Here is a 12,680-nt window from a genome sequence, read left to right on the forward strand (position 1 = left end):
CAGTGAGGCTACAAGCACAACTCTTCAGAGTCACACTGGATCCCCAGCAGCAGCCAATTCTGTTGTAGCAGAATTGACTCGAGTTGATTTTAAATATATTTTTCTTTATAGTTTTTTTTTTTTTTCCTTTTGTAACTGAAATATGCACTTTGTCTTTACAGGAAAAAATAGTGAAGGAGATGGAACAAAAAAAAAAAAATCAGATCATATACTTGAGGCTTCTCTTTTGTAACTGAAATATGCACAGGACAAAATAATGAAGGAGATGGAACAAAAAAAAAAATCAGATCATATACTTGAGGCTTCTTGCACAAAACCAAAGTATCTGCTACGAATGTAGGTATATGCATTTCAGTCTCACCCAATGATCTAGAAAAGAAAAGGGAAAGAAAATATTAACATATGCTGTAAAAATGCTGCACAGGAATGGAACACATGCCCTGCCTCACTGGCCCCCTTTGAAGCTTCACTTTAAATACCAGTAGCTCAGCAGCACGGAAGCACTAAAGAACTCATTTGACAAGATCACCAGCCCAGCTGAGTAATTCATTTTCATCAAAACTCACTCATCAGAAAACCTTGGATTGGATCTACGCAGCATGTCCCACAGCAGCTTCTCACCAGCAGGTTCATCTATTCAAATCCCTTCACCAACAGAGCATTTGGGAACAATCTTGGTTGAAAATCTGTTTACCACTCTGTGGGTGTACACTGTTATTCATCTCACCTTTTCAGATGCCCTTCTGCAGGTCTGGTGGCTGTGCCTTGCATCTGCTAGAGAAGAGAGTGAGATCCTAACAATAATTCCTGCAACAAGGGCAACAAAATAACATTTTTGTTTATATGGCTATAGAAAAATGTATATAATGTTTTAAAAATCAATCTGATGTTTTTCTGAGGATCCAAACTTACAGCAGGAGGCTAACTAAAAAATTTAACATAGAACTTTGAGAAAAATATAGGCTATTTTTGGGTGTGAAAATGTGCAATATTAAAAAAAAAAAAAAAGAAAAAAAAGAGAAAAGGAAGCTGTGGTTTTTGAGTTGGATCATTCTGCCTCTTGCCTGTCAAGCAATACAGTCCTGGTAGATTCTAGTTCTTCTTGTACTGTAGTTGATGGACAGGGATTTTCCAGAGCAGAAAAATGTCCCCTGTTGTCATCACCCAAATGTGCACCAGAACCACAGAGATCTAAAGTCCAGGTGATTTCCATTGGATTGCCAGCATGGCCTGGAGGCCTACCTTTATCCATTACTGACACACCTTCATACTTCAAGATATTCAAGACATCATCATCAGAAGAAAATCAGATTAAATAAATGTTGTGATGCAGAAATTGCTGTCACCTTTCTAGGAAAGGGAAACTGAGGCAAAGGTAGGGGCTTCATCCATATAAATAATGAAGTATTCAATTCCCACTGCTTTCTCTGTGTGGAGTTACAAGCAGATTACCCACAAAGAAGGACTAGGCTTCTTTGTGTGTTCATGGTCATGCTGTTGGACCAGGAGAAGAGTGCAGGCAACAGGGCTGTAAGAATTTGACAGTGCCCTCAGAGCAAGTCCCACCCTTCTCCATGGGCAGACAGGCTTCTCAGCACATGGGTCATCCTTGTCACACTTACTTGGTTTTAAAAGCAGGGATTTTACCTGTGTAAAAATGAATGGCAAGTTGTTTCTTACCCAAGCAGTTTATTCTGAATGAAGAATGAGAGGAGCAGATTTTAGGTGCTGCACGTGTAAGGAGCAATGCACTAATTGGCACTGTTGTTCACAAAAGAATAGGTAGATACATTCAAAGGCAATAGCAATGCCTTTTATACTTGCAGTTACACTGAAGGAAGATTTGGCTCACTCTTCACTGGACACACAGACTTGGGTTTTAGCTATTTGCAACAAGTGGAAAACTATCCTGAATACACCTGAACTGCTTACAGTTTTCTAGTACCATACAGGATGTCTGTACCTTGTCAAATAAAAAGCATGCCCATTAAAGTATGACACCAGTGAGCTGAATTTATTTCAACAGGATAACTAATCAGAAAGCAGATGTACAGATCCATTCCCCAGAAATAATAAACCAAATGACATTTACGTAGTAGGCACCATTCCGTCCCATACTCATGCAATGAAGACTGGTCTTACTGATTTTTCATAGCATATCCATGAAGTTCAAAGTTCAAACCCAAATATTTTTCTAACCAGAAAGGACACAGTCTTTCAGGCTACTGACTCAAGATGTGTTTTAATGACAGTTTAAAAAAAAGTATGAGGCTTATGGGAGGAGGTCCAAAAGGACAAATGAAACAGAACCTTCCACACTGTCCCTATTCCCAATACCACAGCCTGTTTGTTAGCAGTAACAATGTGTGGCATGTCACATGTGGCTCTGCTGAAATGAACTCCACAGCTCTGACCCTGAATCACTGATAAAGTCATGACATGGAAAAAAGGGTGGCCTGAGTGCCTTCACAACAGCCAAGCTCTGGGACTCAGCAACGCCTGCCATAATCCTGTTGTCTCCTGTAAGTGTCTCCTACCAATGTTATCAGAGCCAGAAGTGCAGAGGTATTAGCAATAGAAAGGCATTTTGGCCCTGTGCTCCCTCACTGGATGGGGTTCCTGTCTGTGTCCCACTGTCCAGTCCAGCAGCAAGGAGCTGAGCACAGGGAGCACGTGTGTGTGGGGGCACGGGGGGCCAGCCACTGCGGCTGCTTGGAGTGGGGGCATTCCAAGGAAATCCAAACCAGTCATTCAGCCATACCTGAGCAAATTCAGAGCATTTGGTTTCCCTTAGTGTCACCTCCTTTCCCTCCCTGCCCTCACCTAAGGACAAGATGGTCTAGGAGGTGACGTGTGATCTCCCTTCACACCTTTCTCTTCTTGGGCTTGCGGAAAGGGGAAAGGCTGAAGGAGAACACCAACAGACCTCATTGCTTGAGGCTCCACCTTTACAAACCAAGACAACCAGATAGGGGCAAAAAAGAATAGCTAGCAGAGATTTGTTTCAATCTTATTCCTCCTTTATTCATTATTGTCTTCAAAGATATCCCCTTCCTCCCCCCAAAAAAACCCTCAATGAAACAAGTGTGGACACTTCACCTTGGTTGCTGCTGCAACCTGACAAAAGATATTAAGCACTGACATAATTGACAAGAATCAGCACTTGCCATGTTTATCAGAGTTTCTTTGGTAATCTCAAATATCAAGAAAAAAAGGAATTCAGTACTTGCTAAGAGAATATCTTCCTAGCCATAAAGGATTGGAGTCCTTAAATAAAAGCTGAAAAATCTGTGTGAACTGATGATAAGAACAGATCATTAATATTAAAAATACATATAGAGAGAGGATATATACCATCCTCCCACACCAATGGTATTTCTGATCAGCCAGTCTAAGTAAATCCAGCCCAGCATTTATGTTCTCAGCTTGAAGTAAAATATTAAGGACAGAATAACAGTTAGGAATATGACAAATATGTTGCCTCCAATAGCCTCCAACCAAGCATCACTAATCCAGGAAATTAAGAGATGATTAACTGAATTGAAATAAGAAACATGGCAGCTACAGTCTTCAAAAAGTCTTCGTGTTGTGGCACAGTGAGGACAGATTGTGACTAAGGGATCTGTTTGTATTCCTACGAACCTTTTTAGAGCTGATTCCACCTTTCTGGATTTATTGAATGAGTAATCACTAGCATTCCTTCATTTTATCTGGCTTTTTTCCCTCCCCTCCAGGAAGTTCCTATTTCAAAATGTCTGTGTGGAGACTGAAGGAGAGGCACCAGCTGGGGTTCCTTCTGGAGGAGCAGAGTGCTATTTTAAGGGCAGAGCCACTGGAGAAGCATAAGACAGCCAGCAGCCACCAAACTCTAAAGAGGCTGGCGCCTGGTTTGCCTGACTGAAACCTTGCACAAAGCAGCCCATTCCACACAGATTTGGCTTTTAATATGGATTAGGGCATTTTTTTCACTAAAGGGAGAACATATACAAAGAAATGCTGGAGGGATCCTACCAGCACCAAATGTTCTCTGGGGTTCTCCCTCGTTCCCAGCAGCAGACAAGGTCTCAGTGGCATGGGGGACATTTCAAGCAGAAACATGCAAGCCATTCAACCATTAAGCCATTTAACTTTTCAAGACTAAAGCTAAGTGACACAGCTAATTCACCAGTGAAAGTCTGTGTGTTCTCTGTCTCTCCCATAAGAGTGACATCCCAGCCACTGCAGAAGAATGGTGGTAAATTGCATTATTTCCAGTTTCATGGTGGAACTAGTTAAAATTTTTTAGGCTATACTCTAGATGTAACATTAAATACAGCCACTGCTAATAACTTAGCTTAATTATTAGCTGATTAATATACATGCAGGCAGAAGATTTCAATTATTTTTAATTATATGGAAAGTTCCAAGTGTCTTTTTTTATTCCATTAAGATAATTCAAAACTCTGTAAAACCTGCAAGCGCTTAATTCTTTAAATGACAGTTTTTAATTAATTTGAACTCAGGCTAATTAAAATATTTGTAGATTGCAACAACCTAATTCATTTTTAAAAGGCAAGCTTTTACATCTGCAGCAAATATGCTCTATTTTCCATTGGGATTAAAGATCCAGCCCCTGTTTGAAGTGCAAAACCCTCTTCAGCCTTAACAGTGGAATTACAAGTGACAGCAGGTAATAGAAGTGCTCCATCGGCTTGGGCTGTGTGCTACAAATCACCTCCTGAGCGTTCCCAAGTCCACTGCTCCCACTTGCATGAAAATCTGGGCACTGGAGAAAGGAACAAGAGTTTCAGCAAGCCTTTGGTGGTAACAGCCTTGGCTTAACCCCTCACATATCAAATACCTCTTTGTGTAGCACTGGGTATAGGGAAAAACCAATGGCTGCCTCCGACATCCACCCTGCAACAAAATTTGCTAGGTACCCCACAGAAACTCTAGCTCCAGTGGGTATCTTCAAAAAGGAAAGGCAAAGGACTTTAAATTTGTAAGCCACAAAAATAAGGCTGTGGTTGTACTACAGATGTCTCACCACCCACAACTACTTTTGTCTTCTCTGGTGATTTCTAATGTCATTTGACAAAGGGGAAGTGGCTCCAACGACAGCCCAACAAATCAGTAGCTGGCTGCAGGCTGGACTATGAAGCCAACACAGTGAGGAGTTGTTCCTATCATATTCTGTATCCCAGAGCCCAGGCTTGCTAGCACCTCCATAATTTCCAAGCCAGAATCATGATTTGCTATTTCCACCCCAGGAACAGAGGAGAGACCCCATTGCTGGAAAGTTGTAGGATGTGATTGGACCAGGTCCTGTACAATCCCACCTGAGCTCCCTTTCCCATGAAAGGATGGACCAGAGGATCTTCCCAGGTCCCTTCCTACCTGGGCTGTTCTATGATCACCAGGGGTACAGAAAAGAAGCAATTTTTCTGTAGAACAAAACAAAGGCTTAAGGAGGACAAAAGACCTGATCCCATGGTGCATAGATTTTGCTGCTTTCAGTCTGTGCTGCTTTAAAGGCATGAAAGTCACCAAGTCCTTGACTGGCATGAGCCAAGTTGATTTTCATCACAACACCTTCACACAGCTGCTGGCTATGAGCTTCCCTCATATACAAATATAGCTAATATATACAGTGATTGTTGGCTTGATGCCTTCATTTAGAGTGAGCAATGCATATAGCCATAGTAACCAGCTCCTGCCACCGAGTCTTCCTCTTCTGAAGGCAATCCATTTATGCGTGGCTCTGTGAAGAGGAGTTCACATTTCTCCTGTCTGGAAGAGAAGGAGTACTGGCTCTGCAGTTCTGCCACACACTGCAGACATGACAAGGAGTGACCTTGGCTATTGTTCTGTAAGTAGATTTCCAACATGTCACATGCATCTGTTACACACTTATCAACCCACTTGAGTCTCTATAAACCAGCCAATATTCTCTTTCCTAGGCAGGGTAATTAAAAATGCATCATCACTGTGCAGTAATATCCCCAAACAAATTTCTTAGTCAAGGTATTAATAGTTTTAAGATGTTGGAAAAAACATTTTCAATGAGTTCATGGAGTTTCATAGCAAAATAGGCTTGTAGCTAACATTCACATTAGCATTTCTCCTGCCTAAAGGATATTGAATCTGAGGACATTTAGCTTTTAATGCTCTAAAGATATGAGCATGCCAGAGCATTTAACACAAGATAACAAAATCCAATTTCACTTGTCTCGATCAGCCTTTGTAAGTGTTGCTACTCAAGTGCTGAACTCAAGTCCCAGATCTGATCTAAGCTTTATCCCTTTCTAAACGGGTAAAAATAAACACATCCTTTCTGGCCGTTTATGGACACAAAAACATTGCAAAGAAGGAAGAACACTTGTACTCTAAAGAACTAAGCCAAGCAGCAAATATTACCTCAAAAGGGCATGCAGCAAGTATTACTTTAGTTGTTGAGCTCTCTGTGGTAAATAGTGTTCATATATAAACTAAAAAATTCATATGGCAGTTTAGACTACAGACCTGTAAAAAAATCTCACTTCCTTCCCCAGAAAGCCCTAAAGAGGTTACAGAGACCTCTGCATAGAAGAATATATGCAGAGACCAAGAAAAAGCCTAAAGCTATTGTGATATTTTTAATTGCTACACAGTACTTTACTGAATGAAAGGGAAGCTGGCCATATGCAATCAACTATTTTAGACAGCAGTAAAACAGGTTTGACCTAAATGTCTGAGCCCAGAACTTACCAAAGCCCAGCTGGCATCAGTAGCTCATGGAATCCCTGAGCTGTGAAGCATGAGTGTAACTATCCAACAAAAAATTGCCAGTTTCTACCAGTGCTAGGAATGATCATCATTTAATATTTCAGTCCACCAGAGTTCTCATCCAAGCACTGTCCTTGTTAGATTTTCCTGGGACTGATGATGTTTAATGACATTGGGAGAAACCCAGGAAAATATTATCACAGAACAACAGACAGAGACTAATGCCAGACTTCAGCTACCCGATCCAAAATTGTTATCACACTTCCATGAATGGAAAATAGTTCCCAAAGATTAGGACCATTCCTTCTATCACTCCTTTAGTTACTTTCAACCTTAAGTTCTGAGAAGTGGAAGAACTCTGGGGAGGTGATGGTGTAGGGGACACTCTAGTTTGTGTAAGACAAGCCCCATGCTTCTTAGGTTGTAGGGCAACCTCCACTCTTACATCCATCTATCCATGGCTGTAGTGTAATAGCTTTAAAATTACATGCATCACACATAGTGGTAAAATTCTTACAGATTTAAACACTAAGACTTTACTTTTAAACCCTTTCCCTCTTAGACTTATTTACATAAAACCTCAGCTTTATCTCAACAGGATAATAAGGAAAGATAGAGGGGTTTTAACAAGTATTACCTTCCAACAAACAGCAAAGCCATCACCTGGAGAGCTGCAGCTCAGGACTTGCATTTGCTTGGGCTTAGCCAAAAGGCTTTTCACCCTCTAGCAATGGTCACTCGCAATCCTCCCTTGTAAGCAGAGTTGGTAAGCTAATAAAATCCTGACTGTAGCTTAGGTCTAGCTTCTATCTTTTCTTCTCACCAACTTATGAATAAAGATGACAGAATCATCAGGCCTTGAGTAGTTAGATATATAATAAACAAGGTTTGGGAGCAGGAGGGAAAGAGGGAAGGAAAAAAGTCATTTGAGTACTCCAGGCTTCAGAAATAGAATGCAAATTGGAGGCTGTGTGACCTCGCACCAGCACCTGTGTGCATAAACACTCTGTTTCCAGTGCTGTGATTAGATGCTATTTTTCCCCTGGGGGCTCTGCCTCATTCTGCATATGAGATAGGTCTTCGTGGGGAGGAAGGCAGAGTCAGGTGGTGAAGGAGACTGCTGTCTGCTTGTCCCTTTCCACTCTGTTGCAGAAGCTGCCTTCTGTATGACTCAGAAGTGGGAAAAGAAAGATGATTTTTAAGATTCAAGTAATTGCTTGCTGCATTAGTATGCCAGGAGGCTTCACTACAAAGTTCCTGTGTGATGGCAAGCAAGCCATTTACACCAACTTTCAGACAGACAACTACCATAACTGGTTGTCTGAGCTATGTGGCTAGAGGTTGAAACCCCTAATTTGCATGGAAATGCTGAGAGGAAAGCCACCAGAACCAGCCTCTGGAGCGATGGAAAGCACACTTGTACATGCAGGTGTGAAGTGCTATGGAGTAACAAATGGAGGTTTTCAGCTTTTCACACAAGGAGCCCCAAAACAGCAGTTTACCCCAATTCATCTTGGTACCATGAAGGCAATTATATGTGGACACTGCAACAGTAAGCACCTCACAGAAATGAGTGACTGAGAAAGGCTGCACATTACAGATTCTATCTTGGGGTTTTATAGCTGCAGGCAGGCATATCTTTGCACATACACAACCACAGAATATGCTGAGCTGGAAGGGACCCTCAAGGATCACTGGGTCCAACTTCTGACCCTGCACAGGACATCCCAGGAGTCTCACCTTGTGCCTGACAGCATTGTCCAAAGATTCTTGAGCTCTCTCAGGCTGGTGCTGCAACCACTGCCCTGGGGAGCCTGTTCAAGTGCCCAGCCACCCTCTGGGGGAAGAACCTTTTTCTAATATCCAACCTAAACCTCCCTGACACTCTCATGCCATTCCTGTGGGAGTGTTTGAGCACCATCTAAGCAGCAGCAGCCTTTGAGCAGCTACATGGTGTCGCCCTGTTCTGCTGACGCAGGGAGAGGCAGGAGAAGCCTCTGTCATGGCACTCCAGAGCAGAGCAGCCTGTTAACCTCTCTGGGAGAAAAGAGAGGGTGGGAGGGTGGAGAACAGAGAACAGCAGGGAGGGTGGCACATATCAGCCAGCCCAGAGACTGTGCAATCTCAGCACACCTTGCCTAAGAATACAGAGCGATTTGGCCAAGACGCTAACCAGAAAGGATGCTGTTTCCCAGAATATTTATACACACTCCTCCCCCAAAAATAACTTTTGCCTTGGATAGTGAAAGGCATGAGGGCATGTGCTTGGTCTTTGCAGAACATAACTAAAGCAATACCACAGTGCCTCAAAGCATATTCTGAGTTTTTTGGTGTTGAAGAAAAACACTCAACTAATACTGAAATGAACACAAGAACTCTGCAATTTCCCACTGCCTTAGAAAGCCACAACAAAACTCACATTGTTTTACCTCATCATGAATATACACAAGAAAATGAAATGCTTCTTTCAAAAGTAGATTCACTTCCAATTACTAGATACATGACAAAAATACACCAAATATACTTTCCTCACCTTTAGTATCAAAGGATAAAAAGAGGAACAATTAAGGCACTCACCATGACACATGAGCAAGCAGAGATGGTGCCTACACTCCAATCAAGATTAAACAAAATATATTGCAACTGATCACCACTGGATTTTTTCTCCTATTAATATCAGGCTCATCAGTAGCCTCTGGCTCTTTAAATTACAATAGCCTTATATTTCCTTATAAGACATCCTGGCTAAACTGTAAAGCATAGGTGAAATTAAATATTTGAGTATCAATATAAGCAAAAAATACATGCAGATAGATTATTCTGAAGTAAAACTGAGTCAAAACAAGAGCTGTTTGCTTACAAAACTAGTTTTTAATAACTTAATACATGGTAAAAAACCTAAGCCAGATTGTTGTTAGCTCGGTTACTGTAAAGAAACATTTAACCAGTACAGTATTTGTTCTCTCATTTAAAGGCTTAGCTATATATTGGTAAATCAAGGGCTGGCCATCCCTGCTATGAGGTCAGTAGGAGGTGCTTGTTCTGAATGCAGAGATAACCTTTTCAAACACCCACAAGATCCTCTGGAATTTAATCAGTGCCTATTCAGTGAAAACTCACAGCCTGGACTAGAGTCTCTGTAACATGAGCCAACCACTTTCAAAGAAAACTGCAGTCAACTATGATACAGGCAAAGAAATCTGTGAGTTTTTTCACTCTTGTCTTAGGATTTGGTGACACAATCTCCCCTTTCTGTGTACTCTCTTCTTTACTTATCCCAGAGTACAAGAAATGCTGGAAATGTCTCAGAAAAACAAACAAAACTGTGCTGTCTCCCTAGGTTTGCCATGTTGCAAGAAGGAATGTGTAAGCCACCTCCATCACATTTCTCAAACACTGATCATTTTTGATGCAGAACTTTAGAAGGAAAAGATGTTTTAATGCCCTGCAAGCAACCAGTGCTTTCAAAGTCCATCTAAGCAACAAGAGTACAATGGCTGCTCCCAGGTAACATGCTGTCCTTGGCTTGTCACTTCTTTATTTAAGGAGAACGCCTGGAGCTTTGTATCACACATGTACAGTATGCTGTGTCAGGACTGAGATTGGGTACTGGCTGAAAAGACACTTCACATCCAAATACATTCTAGATCCTCTGGACTTTCTTCCCTCCTGCCTCCATACACCAAATAAAGTGTTTCACTACCTGCTTTCCTCAAGGTCATGCAAATGCTCAGCCTTTGTCCCAGCAGCTTTGGATTCAGTTTTACAATGATGCTCAGTTGATACAAAGAGGTTGAATATTTCCTATTGCCATTAAGACTCCTTGTCTGGCCTGTGGTCCCTTTTGTCTCTGCAGTCCATTTTCCAAGCTAGGCCAGAGCCTGCACTGCCACACTTCAGTTCTGTGGGAGGTGAACCCAGAGACCCTTCCTCACAGCCAGGTGCCTTACCCTCAACACCTTTTTTGTTTGTCTCTTATGTATTGAAAATACATAAGGATACCTAAATGAGAAAGTTGTACACCAATAGTTTTGTTATATTCCTTTCCCTTTTAGGGATTTCTCCACAAACCTTCTGCTCAGAAGGGAAGATACTGGTAGGGGAATGCAGCATGCAATGATGCCCTTACACATTTCTCCTGGGACAGTGGGGCAAACACCACAAAAGTTTCAATAAATAATAATATATAATATAAATAATAAATAATAAACAAACAAACAAAAAAAACCCCCAAAGGTTTAATAGTTAAGCACCAAGAGTTTGCATATTTCCATTTCCAAACACATCCTCTGTAACCAAGCCAAATCTATTGTTGGCAAAGTGGCTGCAATGTTTGCTCGACACCCAACACAGCCCAGAAATAACGGGTCAGGAAGATTGACTATCACATAAGAGATCCCATAACTTACTTCCCATTTTTACACAAAAAACTAATGGCCATAAAAAATCCCAACTAAACCGAACTCCACCTTCTGCACTTGAACTGCAAGCTCAATTAAAAAGTCATATGGTCAAAGTCATGCAGGCATAAGAGGAAACACAGAGAGGTTTAGCTATAATGCTGAGCATGAAACACATACATGGACCCAGCTGGCTCTTAGTAACTGCCCTGTACAGGAATCATTCACAACAAGACAAAATCTTCCAGCTAACCAGCAGCTCTGCAGCCAAGAGCATCAAGCAATCTCAGGTCAAAGGGCAACATGTCAGAATGGACACGAGGTTGTTCCTTAGGAAAGGTTTAATGTACTGCACCCATGAGAACCTCAGGCACAGCAGATTCAAACAGAGGCTGGGCATAAAAAGGAGACTCACATTACCTTATTACATCTGCTCTGACATGGATGCCCTCTTGGATACAGTTGAGCAGAACCCAGACTGCCATTTAGGAGGTGGGGAAGCACCGGGCCCTTGTCAGGCATGGTCTGGGGCTCCCAGGATATTTACATCAACAGCTATACAGCTTTCAGTGTGGTATCACTCAGCCTATTTACCCCTCATTTCTCTGTACTCCTAGGAGAGGATCCAATTTAGATTGGACTGGGGTAGAGAGAAAAGGATGTGTCACTGGGGACATAAAGCTAGCAGACTGTTCCCAATTTCAGCGCTCTGCAGCAGGGAAATTGGTGAGGGAGATGGAAAGGAAGCATGCTTCAGTGAACAAATCTGAAGATTTGTTACCAGATGGGAATGCATGGAGGAGTTCATTTATATATAAACCAACTTTGCAAGGTTGAAAGCATTTTTGGAGAAATAAGTACTGGCCTAAAAATACCTCATCTTTGGCTGCTAACAATAAACTCTAAGAAAAAGGAGCAGAGAACCTCTTCTTACATCTTCACAAGAATGTTGAACCAAACCTGTAAAGTTGGGTGTCATAATTTCAGTGGAGTCTGTCCCACTTTTGGCCTCCACTTATTCCAAAAAAGTGCACTGCTAGATAATTCTAGACATGTCAGGACATGTTTGAATCAGGAAAACTGTAAACATAAAAGAGAGCTGGCATAAATCCTGACCAGCAGCTATCACTTTCAGCACTGCTGAATCTGTAGCATAAGCGATTTCTAGATTTCTTTATTCAGAATTTTGTTTTGCTTACACCATCACTAAATAAATCCTACTGGTCACCATTAATACTAAGTACTTCCTGAAAAATCTGTCCAAGATCCCAGCAGCTGTTCATTAGATTGTTTTCAACAGGCCTTCTTACCAGCCCTTACATGTAGGATCACTTTCTACTTCCTCCAGCAAGACCATGCTTTCAGTTTGTAAAGCTCTGAATTCCTACTGTTTCTGCAGGATATTAACTTAATCCTGAAGCGAAGAAAATTCCAGCTGAAGTTTCACAAGGTTGGGAGGAAAAGGATTTTTGCTTACATGAAATTGCATGTGCCAGCACAATACCCCAGCACAGATATTCTGGCCACACTACTACC

General features: G+C 41.7%; 1 long non-coding RNA gene across 1 annotated transcript; it reads right to left on the bottom strand.

Moving 5' to 3' along the window:
• Nucleotides 1–246: 246 nt before the first annotated feature.
• LOC120513399 lies at nucleotides 247–6,886 on the bottom strand. The gene is made up of 3 exons (XR_005630269.1): nucleotides 6,727–6,886; nucleotides 728–807; nucleotides 247–369 (listed from the first exon to the last, which is right to left on the bottom strand). It is a non-coding gene; the product is annotated as an uncharacterized LOC120513399 (long non-coding RNA).
• Nucleotides 6,887–12,680: the final 5,794 nt, after the last annotated feature.

This window comes from Passer montanus, unplaced genomic scaffold (genome assembly GCF_014805655.1).
Source record: "Passer montanus isolate IOZ18808 unplaced genomic scaffold, ASM1480565v1 scaffold80, whole genome shotgun sequence".
NCBI classification, from domain to species: Eukaryota; Metazoa; Chordata; class Aves; order Passeriformes; family Passeridae; genus Passer; species Passer montanus.